Here is an 18,854-nt window from a genome sequence, read left to right as displayed (position 1 = left end):
TCATCCATTAGCATATCATCGCTGTCCCTGATGGTCTAGTGGCTAGGATTCGGCGCTCTCACCGCCGCGGCCTGGGTTCGATTCCCGGTCAGGGAAAACAGAAAACTTTTTGCTCATCATGACATTAAAGGCAGTAATATCCTGGAAAAAAAGAAGCTTCCTTCGAACCGGATTTGAACCGGTGGCCTAAGGATTGTTGCTTTAACCTCTACAGTCCTCCGCTCTACCATCTGAGCTACCGAATGATTCTGACGCACATGCAGCATAGATCCAGAAACAAGGACGTTGACAAAGATACCAGTTCGGTTGTGGCTTTTTCAACTCTTTAAGGTCCACCAAAGAGGAAACCTCACACTGTACCAGTTGGACATGTAGAGCTACCAACACGTATGTCTGTTAACAACATTGGCATGCGTACTGCATTTTGGACACGTGGATGGTAAAAGGCCACGGGTTGGTCCCACCAATGGTTAGAACAATTTGAATTGCTTTTTGAGAAAATCTATTGTGATGTCACATAGAGAGAGAGAAAGGAAAGGCTGAGTGGCTTTAATTGGTGTTTTTTTGTCATCATTAACAAGGACATAGACAAAAGAATTAATGACAAGGAAGTCACAGGTAGGCAGACGTAAAGCTGGAAGTTCAGCTTAATCCAAAAGCCTGCCTGACGATGAGTGAATGGTGCTCAAGAGCTGACGGTCATGTAAAGTTCAACGCCTGAACAGGGACTTGAACCCTGGACCCTCAGATTAAAAGTCTGATGCTCTACCGACTGAGCTATCCAGGCTACGTTTAGCCTTGCTCTGTGATTCAGAACATGTGCAGATATTCTTGACCTCTGACATGGGAAGCATTTGACAGTCTTGACACAAAAAGGTCCACATGTTCTGGTGTGGTCACGAATAACCCACATTCTGGTCTTTCTTCACTCATTAATAACGGCCAGCCAGAACTCACGTAAAAGCCTTCATCCATTAGCATAACATCGCTGTCCCTGATGGTCTAGTGGCTAGGATTCGGCGCTCTCACCGCCGCGGCCCGGGTTCGATTCCCGGTCAGGGAAAACAGAAAACTTTTTGCTCATCATGACATTAAAGGCAGTAATATCCTGGAAAAAAAGAAGCTTCCTTCGAACCGGATTTGAACCGGTGGCCTAAGGATTACTGCTTTAACCTCTACAGTCCTCCGCTCTACCATCTGAGCTACCGAAGGATTCTGACGCACATGCAGCATAGATCCAGAAACAAGGACGTTGACAAAGATACCAGTTCGGTTGTGGCTTTTTCAACTCTTTAAGGTCCACCAAAGAGGAAACCTCACACTGTACCAGTTGGACATGTAGAGCTACCAACACGTATGTCTGTTAACAACATTGGCATGCGTACTGCATTTTGGACACGTGGATGGTAAAAGGCCACGGGTTGGTCCCACCAATGGTTAGAACAATTTGAATTGCTTTTTGAGAAAATCTATTGTGATGTCACATAGAGAGAGAGAAAGGAAAGGCTGAGTGGCTTTAATTGGGGTTTTTTTTGTCATCATTAACAAGGACATAGACAAAAGAATTAATGACAAGGAAGTCACAGGTAGGCAGACGTAAAGCTGGAAGTTCAGCTTAATCCAAAAGCCTGCCTGACGATGAGTGAATGGTGCTCAAGAGCTGACGGTCATGTAAAGTTCAACGCCTGAACAGGGACTTGAACCCTGGACCCTCAGATTAAAAGTCTGATGCTCTACCGACTGAGCTATCCAGGCTAAATTTAGCCTTGCTCTGTGATTCAGAACATGTCCAGATATTCTTGACCTCTGACATGGGAAGCATTTGACAGTCTTGACACAAAAAGGTCCACATGTTCTGGTGTGGTCACGAATAACCCACATTCTGGTCTTTCTTCACTCATGAATAACGGCCAGCCAGAACTCATGTAAAAGCCTTCATCCATTAGCATATCATCGCTGTCCCTGATGGTCTAGTGGCTAGGATTCGGCGCTCTCACCGCCGCGGCCTGGGTTCGATTCCCGGTCAGGGAAAACAGAAAACTTTTTGCTCATCATGACATTAAAGGCAGTAATATCCTGGAAAAAAAGAAGCTTCCTTCGAACCGGATTTGAACCGGTGGCCTAAGGATTGTTGCTTTAACCTCTACAGTCCTCCGCTCTACCATCTGAGCTACCGAATGATTCTGACGCACATGCAGCATAGATCCAGAAACAAGGACGTTGACAAAGATACCAGTTCGGTTGTGGCTTTTTCAACTCTTTAAGGTCCACCAAAGAGGAAACCTCACACTGTACCAGTTGGACATGTAGAGCTACCAACACGTATGTCTGTTAACAACATTGTCATGCGTACTGCACTTTGGACACGTGGATGGTAAAAGGCCACGGGTTGGTCCCACCAATGGTTAGAACAATTTGAATTGCTTTTTGAGAAAATCTATTGTGATGTCACATAGAGAAAGAGAAAGGAAAGGCTGAGTGGCTTTAATTGGGGTTTTTTTGTCATCATTAACAAGGACATAGACAAAAGAATTAATGACAAGGAAGTCACAGGTAGGCAGACATAAAGCTGGAAGTTCAGCTTAATCCAAAAGCCTGCCTGACGATGAGTGAATGGTGCTCAAGAGCTGACGGTCATGTAAAGTTCAACACCTGAACAGGGACTTGAACCCTGGACCCTCAGATTAAAAGTCTGATGCTCTACCGACTGAGCTATCCAGGCTACTTTTAGCCTTGCTCTGTGATTCAGAACATGTGCAGATATTCTTGACCTCTGACATGGGAAGCATTTGACAGTCTTGACACAAAAAGGTCCACATGTTCTGGTGTGGTCACGAATAACCCACATTCTGGTCTTTCTTCACTCATTAATAACGGCCAGCCAGAACTCATGTAAAAGCCTTCATCCATTAGCATACCATTGCTGTCCCTGATGGTCTAGTGGCTAGGATTCGGCGCTCTCACCGCCGCGGCCCGGGTTCGATTCCCGGTCACGGAAAACAGAAAACTTTTTGCTCATCATGACATTAAAGGCAGTAATATCCTGGAAAAAAAGAAGCTTCCTTCGAACCGGATTTGAACCGGTGGCCTAAGGATTGTTGCTTTAACCTCTACAGTCCTCCGCTCTACCATCTGAGCTACCGAAGGATTCTGACGCACATGCAGCATAGATCCAGAAACAAGGACGTTGACAAAGATACCAGTTCGGTTGTGGCTTTTTCAACTCTTTAAGGTCCACCAAAGAGGAAACCTCACACTGTACCAGTTGGACATGTAGAGCTACCAACACGTATGTCTGTTAACAACATTGGCATGCGTACTGCATTTTGGACACGTGGATGGTAAAAGGCCACGGGTTGGTCCCACCAATGGTTAGAACAATTTGAATTGCTTTTTGAGAAAATCTATTGTGATGTCACATAGAGAGAGAGAAAGGAAAGGCTGAGTGGCTTTAATTGGTGTTTTTTTTGTCATCATTAACAAGGACATAGACAAAAGAATTAATGACAAGGAAGTCACAGGTAGGCAGACGTAAAGCTGGAAGTTCAGCTTAATCCAAAAGCCTGCCTGACGATGAGTGAATGGTGCTCAAGAGCTGACGGTCATGTAAAGTTCAACGCCTGAACAGGGACTTGAACCCTGGACCCTCAGATTAAAAGACTGATGCTCTACCGACTGAGCTATCCAGGATACGTTTAGCCTTACTTTGTGATTCAGAACATGTCCAGATATTCTTGACCTCTGACATGGGAAGCATTTGACAGTCTTGACACAAAAAGGTCCGCATGTTCTGGTGTGGTCACGAATAACCCACATTCTGGTCTTTCTTCACTCATGAATAACGGCCAGCCAGAACTCATGTAAAAGCCTTCATCCATTAGCATAACATCGCTGTCCCTGATGGTCTAGTGGCTAGGATTCGGCGCTCTCAGCGCCGCGGCCCGGGTTCGATTCCCGGTCAGGGAAAACAGAAAACTTTTTGCTCATCATGACATTAAAGGCAGTAATATCCTGGAAAAAAAGAAGCTTCCTTCGAACCGGATTTGAACCGGTGGCCTAAGGATTGTTGCTTTAACCTCTACAGTCCTCCGCTCTACCATCTGAGCTACCGAAGGATTCTGACGCACATGCAGCATAGATCCAGAAACAAGGACGTTGACAAAGATACCAGTTCGGTTGTGGCTTTTTCAACTCTTTAAGGTCCACCAAAGAGGAAACCTCACACTGTACCAGTTGGACATGTAGAGCTACCAACACGTATGTCTGTTAACAACATTGGCATGCGTACTGCATTTTGGACACGTGGATGGTAAAAGGCCACGGGTTGGTCCCACCAATGGTTAGAACAATTTGAATTGCTTTTTGAGAAAATCTATTGTGATGTCACATAGAGAGAGAGAAAGGAAAGGCTGAGTGGCTTTAATTGGGGTTTTTTTTGTCATCATTAACAAGGACATAGACAAAAGAATTAATGACAAGGAAGTCACAGGTAGGCAGACGTAAAGCTGGAAGTTCAGCTTAATCCAAAAGCCTGCCTGACGATGAGTGAATGGTGCTCAAGAGCTGACGGTCATGTAAAGTTCAACACCTGAACAGGGACTTGAACCCTGGACCCTCAGATTAAAAGTCTGATGCTCTACCGACTGAGCTATCCAGGCTACGTTTAGCTTTGCTCTGTGATTCAGAACATGTCCAGATATTCTTGACCTCTGACATGGGAAGCATTTGACAGTCTTGACACAAAAAGGTCCACATGTTCTGGTGTGGTCACGAATAACCCACATTCTGGTCTTTCTTCACTCATTAATAACGGCCAGCCAGAACTCACGTAAAAGCCTTCATCCATTAGCATAACATCGCTGTCCCTGATGGTCTAGTGGCTAGGATTCGGCGCTCTCACCGCCGCGGCCCGGGTTCGATTCCCGGTCAGGGAAAACAGAAAACTTTTTGCTCATCATGACATTAAAGGCAGTAATATCCTGGAAAAAAAGAAGCTTCCTTCGAACCGGATTTGAACCGGTGGCCTAAGGATTACTGCTTTAACCTCTACAGTCCTCCGCTCTACCATCTGAGCTACCGAAGGATTCTGAGGCACATGCAGCATAGATCCAGAAACAAGGACGTTGACAAAGATACCAGTTCGGTTGTGGCTTTTTCAACTCTTTAAGGTCCACCAAAGAGGAAACCTCACACTGTACCAGTTGGACATGTAGAGCTACCAACACGTATGTCTGTTAACAACATTGGCATGCGTACTGCATTTTGGACACGTGGATGGTAAAAGGCCACGGGTTGGTCCCACCAATGGTTAGAACAATTTGAATTGCTTTTTGAGAAAATCTATTGTGATGTCACATAGAGAGAGAGAAAGGAAAGGCTGAGTGGCTTTAATTGGTGTTTTTTTTGTCATCATTAACAAGGACATAGACAAAAGAATTAATGACAAGGAAGTCACAGGTAGGCAGACGTAAAGCTGGAAGTTCAGCTTAATCCAAAAGCCTGCCTGACGATGAGTGAATGGTGCTCAAGAGCTGACGGTCATGTAAAGTTCAACGCCTGAACAGGGACTTGAACCCTGGACCCTCAGATTAAAAGACTGATGCTCTACCGACTGAGCTATCCAGGATACGTTTAGCCTTACTTTGTGATTCAGAACATGTCCAGATATTCTTGACCTCTGACATGGGAAGCATTTGACAGTCTTGACACAAAAAGGTCCGCATGTTCTGGTGTGGTCACGAATAACCCACATTCTGGTCTTTCTTCACTCATGAATAACGGCCAGCCAGAACTCATGTAAAAGCCTTCATCCATTAGCATAACATCGCTGTCCCTGATGGTCTAGTGGCTAGGATTCGGCGCTCTCAGCGCCGCGGCCCGGGTTCGATTCCCGGTCAGGGAAAACAGAAAACTTTTTGCTCATCATGACATTAAAGGCAGTAATATCCTGGAAAAAAAGAAGCTTCCTTCGAACCGGATTTGAACCGGTGGCCTAAGGATTGTTGCTTTAACCTCTACAGTCCTCCGCTCTACCATCTGAGCTACCGAAGGATTCTGACGCACATGCAGCATAGATCCAGAAACAAGGACGTTGACAAAGATACCAGTTCGGTTGTGGCTTTTTCAACTCTTTAAGGTCCACCAAAGAGGAAACCTCACACTGTACCAGTTGGACATGTAGAGCTACCAACACGTATGTCTGTTAACAACATTGGCATGCGTACTGCATTTTGGACACGTGGATGGTAAAAGGCCACGGGTTGGTCCCACCAATGGTTAGAACAATTTGAATTGCTTTTTGAGAAAATCTATTGTGATGTCACATAGAGAGAGAGAAAGGAAAGGCTGAGTGGCTTTAATTGGGGTTTTTTTTGTCATCATTAACAAGGACATAGACAAAAGAATTAATGACAAGGAAGTCACAGGTAGGCAGACGTAAAGCTGGAAGTTCAGCTTAATCCAAAAGCCTGCCTGACGATGAGTGAATGGTGCTCAAGAGCTGACGGTCATGTAAAGTTCAACGCCTGAACAGGGACTTGAACCCTGGACCCTCAGATTAAAAGTCTGATGCTCTACCGACTGAGCTATCCAGGCTAAATTTAGCCTTGCTCTGTGATTCAGAACATGTCCAGATATTCTTGACCTCTGACATGGGAAGCATTTGACAGTCTTGACACAAAAAGGTCCACATGTTCTGGTGTGGTCACGAATAACCCACATTCTGGTCTTTCTTCACTCATGAATAACGGCCAGCCAGAACTCATGTAAAAGCCTTCATCCATTAGCATATCATCGCTGTCCCTGATGGTCTAGTGGCTAGGATTCGGCGCTCTCACCGCCGCGGCCTGGGTTCGATTCCCGGTCAGGGAAAACAGAAAACTTTTTGCTCATCATGACATTAAAGGCAGTAATATCCTGGAAAAAAAGAAGCTTCCTTCGAACCGGATTTGAACCGGTGGCCTAAGGATTGTTGCTTTAACCTCTACAGTCCTCCGCTCTACCATCTGAGCTACCGAATGATTCTGACGCACATGCAGCATAGATCCAGAAACAAGGACGTTGACAAAGATACCAGTTCGGTTGTGGCTTTTTCAACTCTTTAAGGTCCACCAAAGAGGAAACCTCACACTGTACCAGTTGGACATGTAGAGCTACCAACACGTATGTCTGTTAACAACATTGGCATGCGTACTGCATTTTGGACACGTGGATGGTAAAAGGCCACGGGTTGGTCCCACCAATGGTTAGAACAATTTGAATTGCTTTTTGAGAAAATCTATTGTGATGTCACATAGAGAGAGAGAAAGGAAAGGCTGAGTGGCTTTAATTGGTGTTTTTTTGTCATCATTAACAAGGACATAGACAAAAGAATTAATGACAAGGAAGTCACAGGTAGGCAGACGTAAAGCTGGAAGTTCAGCTTAATCCAAAAGCCTGCCTGACGATGAGTGAATGGTGCTCAAGAGCTGACGGTCATGTAAAGTTCAACGCCTGAACAGGGACTTGAACCCTGGACCCTCAGATTAAAAGTCTGATGCTCTACCGACTGAGCTATCCAGGCTACGTTTAGCCTTGCTCTGTGATTCAGAACATGTGCAGATATTCTTGACCTCTGACATGGGAAGCATTTGACAGTCTTGACACAAAAAGGTCCACATGTTCTGGTGTGGTCACGAATAACCCACATTCTGGTCTTTCTTCACTCATTAATAACGGCCAGCCAGAACTCACGTAAAAGCCTTCATCCATTAGCATAACATCGCTGTCCCTGATGGTCTAGTGGCTAGGATTCGGCGCTCTCACCGCCGCGGCCCGGGTTCGATTCCCGGTCAGGGAAAACAGAAAACTTTTTGCTCATCATGACATTAAAGGCAGTAATATCCTGGAAAAAAAGAAGCTTCCTTCGAACCGGATTTGAACCGGTGGCCTAAGGATTACTGCTTTAACCTCTACAGTCCTCCGCTCTACCATCTGAGCTACCGAAGGATTCTGACGCACATGCAGCATAGATCCAGAAACAAGGACGTTGACAAAGATACCAGTTCGGTTGTGGCTTTTTCAACTCTTTAAGGTCCACCAAAGAGGAAACCTCACACTGTACCAGTTGGACATGTAGAGCTACCAACACGTATGTCTGTTAACAACATTGGCATGCGTACTGCATTTTGGACACGTGGATGGTAAAAGGCCACGGGTTGGTCCCACCAATGGTTAGAACAATTTGAATTGCTTTTTGAGAAAATCTATTGTGATGTCACATAGAGAGAGAGAAAGGAAAGGCTGAGTGGCTTTAATTGGGGTTTTTTTTGTCATCATTAACAAGGACATAGACAAAAGAATTAATGACAAGGAAGTCACAGGTAGGCAGACGTAAAGCTGGAAGTTCAGCTTAATCCAAAAGCCTGCCTGACGATGAGTGAATGGTGCTCAAGAGCTGACGGTCATGTAAAGTTCAACGCCTGAACAGGGACTTGAACCCTGGACCCTCAGATTAAAAGTCTGATGCTCTACCGACTGAGCTATCCAGGCTAAATTTAGCCTTGCTCTGTGATTCAGAACATGTCCAGATATTCTTGACCTCTGACATGGGAAGCATTTGACAGTCTTGACACAAAAAGGTCCACATGTTCTGGTGTGGTCACGAATAACCCACATTCTGGTCTTTCTTCACTCATGAATAACGGCCAGCCAGAACTCATGTAAAAGCCTTCATCCATTAGCATATCATCGCTGTCCCTGATGGTCTAGTGGCTAGGATTCGGCGCTCTCACCGCCGCGGCCTGGGTTCGATTCCCGGTCAGGGAAAACAGAAAACTTTTTGCTCATCATGACATTAAAGGCAGTAATATCCTGGAAAAAAAGAAGCTTCCTTCGAACCGGATTTGAACCGGTGGCCTAAGGATTGTTGCTTTAACCTCTACAGTCCTCCGCTCTACCATCTGAGCTACCGAATGATTCTGACGCACATGCAGCATAGATCCAGAAACAAGGACGTTGACAAAGATACCAGTTCGGTTGTGGCTTTTTCAACTCTTTAAGGTCCACCAAAGAGGAAACCTCACACTGTACCAGTTGGACATGTAGAGCTACCAACACGTATGTCTGTTAACAACATTGTCATGCGTACTGCATTTTGGACACGTGGATGGTAAAAGGCCACGGGTTGGTCCCACCAATGGTTAGAACAATTTGAATTGCTTTTTGAGAAAATCTATTGTGATGTCACATAGAGAAAGAGAAAGGAAAGGCTGAGTGGCTTTAATTGGGGTTTTTTTGTCATCATTAACAAGGACATAGACAAAAGAATTAATGACAAGGAAGTCACAGGTAGGCAGACATAAAGCTGGAAGTTCAGCTTAATCCAAAAGCCTGCCTGACGATGAGTGAATGGTGCTCAAGAGCTGACGGTCATGTAAAGTTCAACACCTGAACAGGGACTTGAACCCTGGACCCTCAGATTAAAAGTCTGATGCTCTACCGACTGAGCTATCCAGGCTACTTTTAGCCTTGCTCTGTGATTCAGAACATGTGCAGATATTCTTGACCTCTGACATGGGAAGCATTTGACAGTCTTGACACAAAAAGGTCCACATGTTCTGGTGTGGTCACGAATAACCCACATTCTGGTCTTTCTTCACTCATTAATAACGGCCAGCCAGAACTCATGTAAAAGCCTTCATCCATTAGCATAACATTGCTGTCCCTGATGGTCTAGTGGCTAGGATTCGGCGCTCTCACCGCCGCGGCCCGGGTTCGATTCCCGGTCACGGAAAACAGAAAACTTTTTGCTCATCATGACATTAAAGGCAGTAATATCCTGGAAAAAAAGAAGCTTCCTTCGAACCGGATTTGAACCGGTGGCCTAAGGATTGTTGCTTTAACCTCTACAGTCCTCCGCTCTACCATCTGAGCTACCGAAGGATTCTGACGCACATGCAGCATAGATCCAGAAACAAGGACGTTGACAAAGATACCAGTTCGGTTGTGGCTTTTTCAACTCTTTAAGGTCCACCAAAGAGGAAACCTCACACTGTACCAGTTGGACATGTAGAGCTACCAACACGTATGTCTGTTAACAACATTGGCATGCGTACTGCATTTTGGACACGTGGATGGTAAAAGGCCACGGGTTGGTCCCACCAATGGTTAGAACAATTTGAATTGCTTTTTGAGAAAATCTATTGTGATGTCACATAGAGAGAGAAAAAGGAAAGGCTGAGTGGCTTTAATTGGTGTTTTTTTTGTCATCATTAACAAGGACATAGACAAAATAATTAATGACAAGGAAGTCACAGGTAGGCAGACGTAAAGCTGGAAGTTCAGCTTAATCCAAAAGCCTGCCTGACGATGAGTGAATGGTGCTCAAGAGCTGACGGTCATGTAAAGTTCAATGGCTGAACAGGGACTTGAACCCTGGACCCTCAGATTAAAAGTCTGATGCTCTACTGACTGAGCTATCCAGGCTACGTTTAGCCTTGCTCTGTGATTCAGAACATGTCCAGATATTCTTGACCTCTGACATGGGAAGCATTTGACAGTCTTGACACAAAAAGGTCCACATGTTCTGGTGTGGTCACGAATAACCCACATTCTGGTCTTTCTTCACTCATGAATAACGGCCAGCCAGAACTCATGTAAAAGCCTTCATCCATTAGCATAACATCGCTGTCCCTGATGGTCTAGTGGCTAGGATTCGGCACTCTCACCGCCGCGGCCCGGGTTCGATTCCCGGTCAGGGAAAACAGAAAACTTTTTGCTCATCATGACATTAAAGGCAGTAATATCCTGGAAAAAAAGAAGCTTCCTTCGAACCGGTGGCCTAAGGATTGCTGCTTTAACCTCTACAGTCCTCCGCTCTACCATCTGAGCTACCGAAGGATTCTGACACACATGCAGCATAGATCCAGAAACAAGGACGTTGACAAAGATACCAGTTCGGTTGTGGCTTTTTCAACTCTTTAAGGTCCACCAAAGAGGAAACCTCACACTGTACCAGTTGGACATGTAGAGCTACCAACACGTATGTCTGTTAACAACATTGGCATGCGTACTGCATTTTGGACACGTGGATGGTAAAAGGCCACGGGTTGGTCCCACCAATGGTTAGAACAATTTGAATTGCTTTTTGAGAAAATCTATTGTGATGTCACATAGAGAGAGAGAGAAAGGAAAGGCTGAGTGGCTTTAATTGGTGTTTTTTTTGTCATCATTAACAAGGACATAGACAAAATAATTAATGACAAGGAAGTCACAGGTAGGCAGACGTAAAGCTGGAAGTTCAGCTTAATCCAAAAGCCTGCCTGACAATGAGTGAACGGTGCTCAAGAGCTGACGGTCATGTAAAGTTCAACGCCTGAACAGGGACTTGAACCCTGGACCCTCAGATTAAAAGTCTGATGCTCTACCGACTGAGCTATCCAGGCTACGTTTAGCCTTTCTCTGTGATTCAGAACATGTCCAGATATTCTTGACCTCTGACATGGGAAGCATTTGACAGTCTTGACACAAAAAGGTCCACATGTTCTGGTGTGGTCACGAATAACCCACATTCTGGTCTTTCTTCACTCATGAATAACGGCCAGCCAGAACTCATGTAAAAGCCTTCATTCATTAGCATAACATCGCTGTCCCTGATGGTCTAGTGGCTAGGATTCGGCGCTCTCACCGCTGCGGCCCGGGTTCGATTCCCGGTCAGGGAAAACAGAAAACTTTTTGCTCATCATGACATTAAAGGCAGTAATATCCTGGAAAAAAAGAAGCTTCCTTCGAACCGGATTTGAACCGGTGGCCTAAGGATTGCTGCTTTAACCTCTACAGTCCTCCGCTCTACCATCTGAGCTACCGAAGGATTCTGACGCACATGCAGCATAGATCCAGAAACAAGGACGTTGACAAAGATACCAGTTCGGTTGTGGCTTTTTCAACTCTTTAAGGTCCACCAAAGAGGAAACCTCACACTGTACCAGTTGAACATGTAGAGCTACCAACACGTATGTCTGTTAACAACATTGGCATGCGTACTGCATTTTGGACACGTGGATGGTAAAAGGCCACGGGTTGGTCCCACCAATGGTTAGAACAATTTGAATTGCTTTTTGAGAAAATCTATTGTGATGTCACATAGAGAGAGAGAAAGGAAAGGCTGAGTGGCTTTAATTGGGGTTTTTTTGTCATCATTAACAAGGACATAGACAAAAGAATTAATGACAAGGAAGTCACAGGTAGGCAGACGTAAAGCTGGAAGTTCAGCTTAATCCATAAGCCTGCCTGACGATGAGTGAATGGTGCTCAAGAGCTGACGGTCATGTAAAGTTCAACGCCAGGGACTTGAACCCTGGACCATCAGATTAAAAGTCTGATGCTCTACCGACTGAGCTAACCAGGCTACGTTTAGCCTTGCTTTGTGATTCAGAACATGTCCAGATATTCTTGACCTCTGACATGGGAAGCATTTGACAGTCTTGACACAAAAAGGTCCACATGTTCTGGTGTGGTCACGAATAACCCACATTCTGGTCTTTCTTCACTCATGAATAACGGCCAGCCAGAACTCATGTAAAAGCCTTCATTCATTAGCATAACATCGCTGTCCCTGATGGTCTAGTGGCTAGGATTCGGCGCTCTCACCGCCGCGGCCCGGGTTCGATTCCCGGTCAGGGAAAACAGAAAACTTTTTGCTCATCATGACATTAAAGGCAGTAATATCCTGGAAAAAATGAAGCTTCCTTCGAACCGGATTTGAACCGGTGGCCTAAGGATTGCTGCTTTAACCTCTACAGTCCTCCGCTCTACCATCTGAGCTACCGAAGGATTCTGACGCACATGCAGCATAGATCCAGAAACAAGGACGTTGACAAAGATACCAGTTCGGTTGTGGCTTTTTCAACTCTTTAAGGTCCACCAAAGAGGAAACCTCACACTGTACCAGTTGGACATGTAGAGCTACCAACACGTATGTCTGTTAACAACATTGACATGCGTACTGCATTTTGGACACGTGGATGGTAAAAGGCCACGGGTTGGTCCCACCAATGGTTAGAACAATTTGAATTGCTTTTTGAGAAAATCTATTGTGATGTCACATAGAGAGAGAGAGAAAGGAAAGGATGAGTGGCTTTAATTGGTGTTTTTTTTGTCATCATTAACAAGGACATAGACAAAATAATTAATGACAAGGAAGTCACAGGTAGGCAGACGTAAAGCTGGAAGTTCAGCTTAATCCAAAAGCCTGCCTGACGATGAGTGAACGGTGCTCAAGAGCTGACGGTCATGTAAAGTTCAACGCCTGAACAGGGACTTGAACCCTGGACCCTCAGATTAAAAGTCTGATGCTCTACCGACTGAGCTATCCAGGCTACATTTAGCCTTGCTCTGAGATTCAGAACATGTCCAGATATTCTTGACCTCTGACATGGGAAGCATTTGACAGTCTTGACACAAAAAGGTCCACATGTTCTGGTGTGGTCACGAATAACCCACATCCTGGTCTTTCTTCACTCATGAATAACGGCCAGCCAGAACTCATGTAAAAGCCTTCATTCATTAGCATAACATTGCTGTCCCTGATGGTCTAGTGGCTAGGATTCGGCGCTCTCACCGCCGCGGCCCGGGTTCGATTCCCGGTCAGGGAAAACAGAAACTTTTTGCTCATCATGACATTTAAGGCAGTAATATCCTGGAAAAAAAGGAGCTTCCTTCGAACCGGATTTGAACCGGTGGCCTAAGGATTGCTGCTTTAACCTCTACAGTCCTCCGCTCTACCATCTGAGCTACCAAAGGATTCTGACGCACATGCAGCATAGATCCAGAAACAAGGACGTTGACAAAGATACCAGTTCGGTTGTGGCTTTTTCAACTCTTTAAGGTCCACCAAAGAGGAAACCTCACACTGTACCAGTTGGACATGTAGAGCTACCAATACGTATGTCTGTTAACAACATTGGCATGCGTACTGCATTTTGGACACGTGGATGGTAAAAGGCCACGGGTTGGTCCCACCAATGGTTAGAACAATTTGAATTGCTTTTTGAGAAAATCTATTGTGATGTCACATAGAGAGAGAGAGAAAGGAAAGGCTGAGTGGCTTTAATTGGTGTTTTTTTTGTCATCATTAACAAGGACATAGACAAAATAATTAATGACAAGGAAGTCACAGGTAGGCAGACGTAAAGCTGGAAGTTCAGCTTAATCCAAAAGCCTGCCTGACGATGAGTGAACGGTGCTCAAGAGCTGACGGTCATGTAAAGTTCAACGGCTGAACAGGGACTTGAACCCTGGACCCTCAGATTAAAAGTCTGATGCTCTACCGACTGAGCTATCCAGGCTACGTTTAGCCTTGCTCTGTGATTCAGAACATGTCCAGATATTCTTGACCTCTGACTTGGGAAGCATTTGACAGTCTTGACACAAAAAGGTCCACATGTTCTGGTGTGGTCACGAATAACCCACATTCTGGTCTTTCTTCACTCATGAATAACGGCCAGCCAGAACTCATGTAAAAGCCTTCATTCATTAGCATAACATCGCTGTCCCTGATGGTCTAGTGGCTAGGATTCGGCGCTCTCACCGCCGCGGCCCGGGTTCGATTCCCGGTTAGGGAAAACAGAAAACTTTTTGCTCATCATGACATTAAAGGCAGTAATATCCTGGAAAAAATGAAGCTTCCTTCGAACCGGATTTGAACCGGTGGCCTAAGGATTGCTGCTTTAACCTCTACAGTCCTCCGCTCTACCATCTGAGCTACCGAAGGATTCTGACGCACATGCAGCATAGATCCAGAAACAAGGACGTTGACAAAGATACCAGTTCGGTTGTGGCTTTTTCAACTCTTTAAGGTCCACCAAAGAGGAAACCTCACACTGTACCAGTTGGACATGTAGAGCTACCAACACGTATGTCTGTTAACAACATTGACATGCGTACTGCATTTTGGACACGTGGATGGTAAAAGGCCACGGGTTGGTCCCACCAATGGTTAGAACAATTTGAATTGCTTTTTGAGAAAATCTATTGTGATGTCACATAGAGAGAGAGAGAAAGGAAAGGCTGAGTGGCTTTAATTGGTGTTTTTTTTGTCATCATTAACAAGGACATAGACAAAATAATTAATGACAAGGAAGTCACAGGTAGGCAGACGTAAAGCTGGAAGTTCAGCTTAATCCAAAAGCCTGCCTGACGATGAGTGAACGGTGCTCAAGAGCTGACGGTCATGTAAAGTTCAACGCCTGAACAGGGACTTGAACCCTGGACCCTCAGATTAAAAGTCTGATGCTCTACCGACTGAGCTATCCAGGCTACATTTAGCCTTGCTCTGTGATTCAGAACATGTCCAGATATTCTTGACCTCTGACATGGGAAGCATTTGACAGTCTTGACACAAAAAGGTCCACATGTTCTGGTGTGGTCACGAATAACCCACATTCTGGTCTTTCTTCACTCATGAATAACGGCCAGCCAGAACTCATGTAAAAGCCTTCATTCATTAGCATAACATTGCTGTCCCTGATGGTCTAGTGGCTAGGATTCGGCGCTCTCACCGCCGCGGCCCGGGTTCGCTTCCCGGTCAGGGAAAACAGAAACTTTTTGCTCATCATGACATTAAAGGCAGTAATATCCTGGAAAAAATGAAGCTTCCTTCGAACCGGATTTGAACCGGTGGCCTAAGGATTGCTGCTTTAACCTCTACAGTCCTCCGCTCTACCATCTGAGCTACCGAAGGATTCTGACGCACATGCAGCATAGATCCAGAAACAAGGACGTTGACAAAGATACCAGTTCGGTTGTGGCTTTTTCAACTCTTTAAGGTCCACCAAAGAGGAAACCTCACACTGTACCAGTTGGACATGTAGAGCTACCAACACGTATGTCTGTTAACAACATTGACATGCGTACTGCATTTTGGACACGTGGATGGTAAAAGGCCACGGGTTGGTCCCACCAATGGTTAGAACAATTTGAATTGCTTTTTGAGAAAATCTATTGTGATGTCACATAGAGAGAGAGAGAAAGGAAAGGCTGAGTGGCTTTAATTGGTGTTTTTTTTGTCATCATTAACAAGGACATAGACAAAATAATTAATGACAAGGAAGTCACAGGTAGGCAGACGTAAAGCTGGAAGTTCAGCTTAATCCAAAAGCCTGCCTGACGATGAGTGAACGGTGCTCAAGAGCTGACGGTCATGTAAAGTTCAACGCCTGAACAGGGACTTGAACCCTGGACCCTCAGATTAAAAGTCTGATGCTCTACCGACTGAGCTATCCAGGCTACATTTAGCCTTGCTCTGTGATTCAGAACATGTCCAGATATTCTTGACCTCTGACATGGGAAGCATTTGACAGTCTTGACACAAAAAGGTCCACATGTTCTGGTGTGGTCACGAATAACCCACATTCTGGTCTTTCTTCACTCATGAATAACGGCCAGCCAGAACTCATGTAAAAGCCTTCATTCATTAGCATAACATTGCTGTCCCTGATGGTCTAGTGGCTAGGATTCGGCGCTCTCACCGCCGCGGCCCGGGTTCGCTTCCCGGTCAGGGAAAACAGAAACTTTTTGCTCATCATGACATTAAAGGCAGTAATATCCTGGAAAAAAAGAAGCTTCCTTCGAACCGGATTTGAACCGGTGGCCTAAGGATTGCTGCTTTAACCTCTACAGTCCTCCGCTCTACCATCTGAGCTACCGAAGGATTCTGACGCACACGCAGCATAGATCCAGAAACAAGGACGTTGACAAAGATACCAGTTCGGTTGTGGCTTTTTCAACTCTTTAAGGTCCACCAAAGAGGAAACCTCACACTGTACCAGTTGGACATGTAGAGCTACCAACACGTATGTCTGTTAACAACATTGACATGCGTACTGCATTTTGGACACGTGGATGGTAAAAGGCCACGGGTTGGTCCCACCAATGGTTAGAACAATTTGAATTGCTTTTTGAGAAAATCTATTGTGATGTCACATAGAGAGAGAGAGAAAGGAAAGGCTGAGTGGCTTTAATTGGTGTTTTTTTTTGTCATCATTAACAAGGACATAGACAAAATAATTAATGACAAGGAAGTCACAGGTAGGCAGACGTAAAGCTGGAAGTTCAGCTTAATCCAAAAGCCTGCCTGACGATGAGTGAACGGTGCTCAAGAGCTGACGGTCATGTAAAGTTCAACGCCTGAACAGGGACTTGAACCCTGGACCCTCAGATTAAAAGTCTGATGCTCTACCGACTGAGCTATCCAGGCTACATTTAGCCTTGCTCTGAGATTCAGAACATGTCCAGATATTCTTGACCTCTGACATGGGAAGCATTTGACAGTCTTGACACAAAAAGGTCCACATGTTCTGGTGTGGTCACGAATAACCCACATTCTGGTCTTTCTTCACTCATGAATAACGGCCAGCCAGAACTCATGTAAAAGCCTTCATTCATTAGCATAACATCGCTGTCCCTGATGGTCTAGTGGCTAGGATTCGGCGCTCTCACCGCCGCGGCCCGGGTTCGATTCCCGGTCAGGGAAAACAGAAAACTTTTTGCTCATCATGACATTAAAGGCAGTAATATCCTGGAAAAAATGAAGCTTCCTTCGAACCGGATTTGAACCGGTGGCCTAAGGATTGCTGCTTTAACCTCTACAGTCCTCCGCTCTACCATCTGAGCTACCGAAGGATTCTGACGCACATGCAGCATAGATCCAGAAACAAGGACGTTGACAAAGATACCAGTTCGGTTGTGGCTTTTTCAACTCTTTAAGGTCCACCAAAGAGGAAACCTCACACTGTACCAGTTGGACATGTAGAGCTACCAACACGTATGTCTGTTAACAACATTGACATGCGTACTGCATTTTGGACACGTGGATGGTAAAAGGCCACGGGTTGGTCCCACCAATGGTTAGAACAATTTGAATTGCTTTTTGAGAAAATCTATTGTGATGTCACATAGAGAGAGAGAGAAAGGAAAGGCTGAGTGGCTTTAATTGGTGTTTTTTTTGTCATCATTAACAAGGACATAGACAAAATAATTAATGACAAGGAAGTCACAGGTAGGCAGACGTAAAGCTGGAAGTTCAGCTTAATCCAAAAGCCTGCCTGACGATGAGTGAACGGTGCTCAAGAGCTGACGGTCATGTAAAGTTCAACGCCTGAACAGGGACTTGAACCCTGGACCCTCAGATTAAAAGTCTGATGCTCTACCGACTGAGCTATCCAGGCTACATTTAGCCTTGCTCTGTGATTCAGAACATGTCCAGATATTCTTGACCTCTGACATGGGAAGCATTTGACAGTCTTGACACAAAAAGGTCCACATGTTCTGGTGTGGTCACGAATAACCCACATTCTGGTCTTTCTTCACTCATGAATAACGGCCAGCCAGAACTCATGTAAAAGCCTTCATTCATTAGCATAACATTGCTGTCCCTGATGGTCTAGTGGCTAGGATTCGGCGCTCTCACCGCCGCGGCCCGGGTTCGCTTCCCGGTCAGGGAAAACAGAAACTTTTTGCTCATCATGACATTAAAGGCAGTAATATCCTGGAAAAAAAGAAGCTTCCTTCGAACCGGATTTGAACCGGTGGCCTAAGGATTGCTGCTTTAACCTCTACAGTCCTCCGCTCTACCATCTGAGCTACCGAAGGATTCTGACGCACACGCAGCATAGATCCAGAAACAAGGACGTTGACAAAGATACCAGTTCGGTTGTGGCTTTTTCAACTCTTTAAGGTCCACCAAAGAGGAAACCTCACACTGTACCAGTTGGACATGTAGAGCTACCAACACGTATGTCTGTTAACAACATTGACATGCGTACTGCATTTTGGACACGTGGATGGTAAAAGGCCACGGGTTGGTCCCACCAATGGTT

The 18,854-nt window shown here is 45.2% G+C and overlaps 42 non-coding genes across 42 annotated transcripts; 14 read left to right on the top strand and 28 right to left on the bottom strand.

Moving 5' to 3' along the window:
• The first annotated feature begins 24 nt into the window (after positions 1–24).
• On the top strand, positions 25–96 carry trnae-cuc (transfer RNA glutamic acid (anticodon CUC)). The gene has a single exon. It is a non-coding gene; the product is annotated as a tRNA-Glu (tRNA).
• A 618-nt stretch (positions 97–714) lies between these two features.
• On the bottom strand, positions 715–787 carry trnak-uuu (transfer RNA lysine (anticodon UUU)). Its single transcript has one exon. It is a non-coding gene; the product is annotated as a tRNA-Lys (tRNA).
• Positions 788–991: 204 nt separating this feature from the next.
• Positions 992–1,063, top strand: trnae-cuc (transfer RNA glutamic acid (anticodon CUC)). The gene has a single exon. It is a non-coding gene; the product is annotated as a tRNA-Glu (tRNA).
• Positions 1,064–1,125: 62 nt separating this feature from the next.
• trnay-gua (transfer RNA tyrosine (anticodon GUA)) lies at positions 1,126–1,212 on the bottom strand. Its single transcript is given in 2 exon segments — positions 1,126–1,161; positions 1,176–1,212. It is a non-coding gene; the product is annotated as a tRNA-Tyr (tRNA).
• Positions 1,213–1,682: 470 nt separating this feature from the next.
• trnak-uuu (transfer RNA lysine (anticodon UUU)) lies at positions 1,683–1,755 on the bottom strand. Its single transcript has one exon. It is a non-coding gene; the product is annotated as a tRNA-Lys (tRNA).
• A 204-nt stretch (positions 1,756–1,959) lies between these two features.
• On the top strand, positions 1,960–2,031 carry trnae-cuc (transfer RNA glutamic acid (anticodon CUC)). Its single transcript has one exon. It is a non-coding gene; the product is annotated as a tRNA-Glu (tRNA).
• A 618-nt stretch (positions 2,032–2,649) lies between these two features.
• trnak-uuu (transfer RNA lysine (anticodon UUU)) lies at positions 2,650–2,722 on the bottom strand. Its single transcript has one exon. It is a non-coding gene; the product is annotated as a tRNA-Lys (tRNA).
• A 338-nt stretch (positions 2,723–3,060) lies between these two features.
• On the bottom strand, positions 3,061–3,147 carry trnay-gua (transfer RNA tyrosine (anticodon GUA)). The gene is given in 2 exon segments: positions 3,061–3,096; positions 3,111–3,147. It is a non-coding gene; the product is annotated as a tRNA-Tyr (tRNA).
• Positions 3,148–3,894: 747 nt separating this feature from the next.
• trnae-cuc (transfer RNA glutamic acid (anticodon CUC)) lies at positions 3,895–3,966 on the top strand. The gene has a single exon. It is a non-coding gene; the product is annotated as a tRNA-Glu (tRNA).
• Positions 3,967–4,028: 62 nt separating this feature from the next.
• trnay-gua (transfer RNA tyrosine (anticodon GUA)) lies at positions 4,029–4,115 on the bottom strand. Its single transcript is given in 2 exon segments — positions 4,029–4,064; positions 4,079–4,115. It is a non-coding gene; the product is annotated as a tRNA-Tyr (tRNA).
• A 470-nt stretch (positions 4,116–4,585) lies between these two features.
• trnak-uuu (transfer RNA lysine (anticodon UUU)) lies at positions 4,586–4,658 on the bottom strand. The gene has a single exon. It is a non-coding gene; the product is annotated as a tRNA-Lys (tRNA).
• A 204-nt stretch (positions 4,659–4,862) lies between these two features.
• On the top strand, positions 4,863–4,934 carry trnae-cuc (transfer RNA glutamic acid (anticodon CUC)). Its single transcript has one exon. It is a non-coding gene; the product is annotated as a tRNA-Glu (tRNA).
• A 62-nt stretch (positions 4,935–4,996) lies between these two features.
• trnay-gua (transfer RNA tyrosine (anticodon GUA)) lies at positions 4,997–5,083 on the bottom strand. The gene is given in 2 exon segments: positions 4,997–5,032; positions 5,047–5,083. It is a non-coding gene; the product is annotated as a tRNA-Tyr (tRNA).
• A 747-nt stretch (positions 5,084–5,830) lies between these two features.
• On the top strand, positions 5,831–5,902 carry trnae-cuc (transfer RNA glutamic acid (anticodon CUC)). The gene has a single exon. It is a non-coding gene; the product is annotated as a tRNA-Glu (tRNA).
• Positions 5,903–5,964: 62 nt separating this feature from the next.
• On the bottom strand, positions 5,965–6,051 carry trnay-gua (transfer RNA tyrosine (anticodon GUA)). Its single transcript is given in 2 exon segments — positions 5,965–6,000; positions 6,015–6,051. It is a non-coding gene; the product is annotated as a tRNA-Tyr (tRNA).
• A 470-nt stretch (positions 6,052–6,521) lies between these two features.
• Positions 6,522–6,594, bottom strand: trnak-uuu (transfer RNA lysine (anticodon UUU)). Its single transcript has one exon. It is a non-coding gene; the product is annotated as a tRNA-Lys (tRNA).
• Positions 6,595–6,798: 204 nt separating this feature from the next.
• On the top strand, positions 6,799–6,870 carry trnae-cuc (transfer RNA glutamic acid (anticodon CUC)). The gene has a single exon. It is a non-coding gene; the product is annotated as a tRNA-Glu (tRNA).
• A 618-nt stretch (positions 6,871–7,488) lies between these two features.
• On the bottom strand, positions 7,489–7,561 carry trnak-uuu (transfer RNA lysine (anticodon UUU)). The gene has a single exon. It is a non-coding gene; the product is annotated as a tRNA-Lys (tRNA).
• A 204-nt stretch (positions 7,562–7,765) lies between these two features.
• Positions 7,766–7,837, top strand: trnae-cuc (transfer RNA glutamic acid (anticodon CUC)). Its single transcript has one exon. It is a non-coding gene; the product is annotated as a tRNA-Glu (tRNA).
• Positions 7,838–7,899: 62 nt separating this feature from the next.
• Positions 7,900–7,986, bottom strand: trnay-gua (transfer RNA tyrosine (anticodon GUA)). Its single transcript is given in 2 exon segments — positions 7,900–7,935; positions 7,950–7,986. It is a non-coding gene; the product is annotated as a tRNA-Tyr (tRNA).
• Positions 7,987–8,456: 470 nt separating this feature from the next.
• trnak-uuu (transfer RNA lysine (anticodon UUU)) lies at positions 8,457–8,529 on the bottom strand. Its single transcript has one exon. It is a non-coding gene; the product is annotated as a tRNA-Lys (tRNA).
• Positions 8,530–8,733: 204 nt separating this feature from the next.
• trnae-cuc (transfer RNA glutamic acid (anticodon CUC)) lies at positions 8,734–8,805 on the top strand. The gene has a single exon. It is a non-coding gene; the product is annotated as a tRNA-Glu (tRNA).
• Positions 8,806–9,423: 618 nt separating this feature from the next.
• On the bottom strand, positions 9,424–9,496 carry trnak-uuu (transfer RNA lysine (anticodon UUU)). The gene has a single exon. It is a non-coding gene; the product is annotated as a tRNA-Lys (tRNA).
• A 338-nt stretch (positions 9,497–9,834) lies between these two features.
• On the bottom strand, positions 9,835–9,921 carry trnay-gua (transfer RNA tyrosine (anticodon GUA)). The gene is given in 2 exon segments: positions 9,835–9,870; positions 9,885–9,921. It is a non-coding gene; the product is annotated as a tRNA-Tyr (tRNA).
• A 1,429-nt stretch (positions 9,922–11,350) lies between these two features.
• trnak-uuu (transfer RNA lysine (anticodon UUU)) lies at positions 11,351–11,423 on the bottom strand. Its single transcript has one exon. It is a non-coding gene; the product is annotated as a tRNA-Lys (tRNA).
• Positions 11,424–11,627: 204 nt separating this feature from the next.
• trnae-cuc (transfer RNA glutamic acid (anticodon CUC)) lies at positions 11,628–11,699 on the top strand. The gene has a single exon. It is a non-coding gene; the product is annotated as a tRNA-Glu (tRNA).
• Positions 11,700–11,761: 62 nt separating this feature from the next.
• Positions 11,762–11,848, bottom strand: trnay-gua (transfer RNA tyrosine (anticodon GUA)). Its single transcript is given in 2 exon segments — positions 11,762–11,797; positions 11,812–11,848. It is a non-coding gene; the product is annotated as a tRNA-Tyr (tRNA).
• A 741-nt stretch (positions 11,849–12,589) lies between these two features.
• trnae-cuc (transfer RNA glutamic acid (anticodon CUC)) lies at positions 12,590–12,661 on the top strand. Its single transcript has one exon. It is a non-coding gene; the product is annotated as a tRNA-Glu (tRNA).
• Positions 12,662–12,723: 62 nt separating this feature from the next.
• trnay-gua (transfer RNA tyrosine (anticodon GUA)) lies at positions 12,724–12,810 on the bottom strand. Its single transcript is given in 2 exon segments — positions 12,724–12,759; positions 12,774–12,810. It is a non-coding gene; the product is annotated as a tRNA-Tyr (tRNA).
• Positions 12,811–13,282: 472 nt separating this feature from the next.
• Positions 13,283–13,355, bottom strand: trnak-uuu (transfer RNA lysine (anticodon UUU)). Its single transcript has one exon. It is a non-coding gene; the product is annotated as a tRNA-Lys (tRNA).
• Positions 13,356–13,559: 204 nt separating this feature from the next.
• Positions 13,560–13,631, top strand: trnae-cuc (transfer RNA glutamic acid (anticodon CUC)). Its single transcript has one exon. It is a non-coding gene; the product is annotated as a tRNA-Glu (tRNA).
• An 897-nt stretch (positions 13,632–14,528) lies between these two features.
• Positions 14,529–14,600, top strand: trnae-cuc (transfer RNA glutamic acid (anticodon CUC)). The gene has a single exon. It is a non-coding gene; the product is annotated as a tRNA-Glu (tRNA).
• A 62-nt stretch (positions 14,601–14,662) lies between these two features.
• Positions 14,663–14,749, bottom strand: trnay-gua (transfer RNA tyrosine (anticodon GUA)). Its single transcript is given in 2 exon segments — positions 14,663–14,698; positions 14,713–14,749. It is a non-coding gene; the product is annotated as a tRNA-Tyr (tRNA).
• Positions 14,750–15,221: 472 nt separating this feature from the next.
• On the bottom strand, positions 15,222–15,294 carry trnak-uuu (transfer RNA lysine (anticodon UUU)). Its single transcript has one exon. It is a non-coding gene; the product is annotated as a tRNA-Lys (tRNA).
• Positions 15,295–15,631: 337 nt separating this feature from the next.
• On the bottom strand, positions 15,632–15,718 carry trnay-gua (transfer RNA tyrosine (anticodon GUA)). The gene is given in 2 exon segments: positions 15,632–15,667; positions 15,682–15,718. It is a non-coding gene; the product is annotated as a tRNA-Tyr (tRNA).
• Positions 15,719–16,190: 472 nt separating this feature from the next.
• trnak-uuu (transfer RNA lysine (anticodon UUU)) lies at positions 16,191–16,263 on the bottom strand. Its single transcript has one exon. It is a non-coding gene; the product is annotated as a tRNA-Lys (tRNA).
• A 337-nt stretch (positions 16,264–16,600) lies between these two features.
• Positions 16,601–16,687, bottom strand: trnay-gua (transfer RNA tyrosine (anticodon GUA)). Its single transcript is given in 2 exon segments — positions 16,601–16,636; positions 16,651–16,687. It is a non-coding gene; the product is annotated as a tRNA-Tyr (tRNA).
• A 473-nt stretch (positions 16,688–17,160) lies between these two features.
• trnak-uuu (transfer RNA lysine (anticodon UUU)) lies at positions 17,161–17,233 on the bottom strand. The gene has a single exon. It is a non-coding gene; the product is annotated as a tRNA-Lys (tRNA).
• A 204-nt stretch (positions 17,234–17,437) lies between these two features.
• Positions 17,438–17,509, top strand: trnae-cuc (transfer RNA glutamic acid (anticodon CUC)). The gene has a single exon. It is a non-coding gene; the product is annotated as a tRNA-Glu (tRNA).
• A 62-nt stretch (positions 17,510–17,571) lies between these two features.
• On the bottom strand, positions 17,572–17,658 carry trnay-gua (transfer RNA tyrosine (anticodon GUA)). Its single transcript is given in 2 exon segments — positions 17,572–17,607; positions 17,622–17,658. It is a non-coding gene; the product is annotated as a tRNA-Tyr (tRNA).
• A 472-nt stretch (positions 17,659–18,130) lies between these two features.
• On the bottom strand, positions 18,131–18,203 carry trnak-uuu (transfer RNA lysine (anticodon UUU)). Its single transcript has one exon. It is a non-coding gene; the product is annotated as a tRNA-Lys (tRNA).
• Positions 18,204–18,540: 337 nt separating this feature from the next.
• trnay-gua (transfer RNA tyrosine (anticodon GUA)) lies at positions 18,541–18,627 on the bottom strand. The gene is given in 2 exon segments: positions 18,541–18,576; positions 18,591–18,627. It is a non-coding gene; the product is annotated as a tRNA-Tyr (tRNA).
• Positions 18,628–18,854: the final 227 nt, after the last annotated feature.

This window comes from Brachyhypopomus gauderio, unplaced genomic scaffold (genome assembly GCF_052324685.1).
Source record: "Brachyhypopomus gauderio isolate BG-103 unplaced genomic scaffold, BGAUD_0.2 sc94, whole genome shotgun sequence".
Taxonomy (NCBI): Eukaryota; Metazoa; Chordata; class Actinopteri; order Gymnotiformes; family Hypopomidae; genus Brachyhypopomus; species Brachyhypopomus gauderio.
Note: the sequence above shows the minus strand (reverse complement) of the source record. Positions and strands in the feature narration are given on the sequence as shown.